Source organism: Phytophthora parasitica (genome assembly GCF_000247585.1).
Source record: "Phytophthora parasitica INRA-310 unplaced genomic scaffold supercont2.705, whole genome shotgun sequence".
Taxonomy (NCBI): Eukaryota; Oomycota; class Peronosporomycetes; order Peronosporales; family Peronosporaceae; genus Phytophthora; species Phytophthora nicotianae.
The window spans coordinates 1-1030 of NW_008649691.1; the positions used below are offsets into that span (position 1 = coordinate 1).

The 1030-nt window shown below is 23.9% G+C and overlaps 1 non-coding gene across 1 annotated transcript; it reads right to left on the reverse strand.

Annotated features, from left to right (window-relative positions):
• Positions 1-91: 91 nt before the first annotated feature.
• On the reverse strand, positions 92-163 carry PPTG_20618. Its single transcript has one exon. It is a non-coding gene; the product is annotated as a tRNA-Glu (tRNA).
• Positions 164-1030: the final 867 nt, after the last annotated feature.

Here is a 1030-nt window from a genome sequence, read left to right on the forward strand (position 1 = left end):
TTCAATAGCCATACAGGTTATTAAATTATCATATTATAAAATAATTATAAAAAGTTATAATTATTAAAAATATATCAAATATATATTTTTATACCCTTTACGAGAATTGAACTCGTATCTTTGCCGTGAAAAGGCAATGTCCTAACCATTAGACTAAAAGGGCTTTTTATTAAATAAAAAAATATTTTATTTAATAAAAATAAGAAAAATCGATATGTATTAAAATTTTTGATACACTTTCATGCATACAACTTTCAAAAATTTTAGGATATAAACCTAATAAGAAAATATTTGCAATTAATATTAAATGTATTAAAAATTCTCGATAAGTTAAATCATAATAAATTTTTAAATAAATATTTTGAATATTACCGTAACAAATTCGATTATAAAATAATAAAGAATAAATACCACCTAAAAACATCCCAATTGTTGCAAAAATAGCTGTTGTAGTATTATCTTCAAAAATACCTGTTAAGATAAGAATTTCTCCTACAAAACTACTTGAACCTGGAATAGACATATTTGCTAATACATAAATAAATAATGCAATACAAAATAATGGCATTGTATGTGCTAAACCACCGTAATAATTAATAAAACGTGTATGATATCGATCATATAAACATCCAATTGAAAAAAATAATCCACTAGATACTAAACCATGACTAATCATTTGAATAATACTACCTTCTAAACCTTGAATAGTTAAAGAAAAGATTCCTAAAATAATAAAATTCATATGAGCAACTGAAGCATATGCAATAATACGTTTTAAATCTGTTTGTCTTATAGCTGTCAATGAAGCATAAATAACTGATATTAAACATAATACTAAAATATACGGTGTAAAATATAAAGTAGCTTTAGGAAATAAAGGAACTAAAAATCTTATCATACCATATGATCCTAATTTTAATAAAATACCTGCTAATAATACAGAACCTGCTGTAGGTGCTTCAACATGAGCTTCTGGTAACCAAACATGAAACGGTAACATTGGAACTTTAACAGCAAATGATAAAAAAAA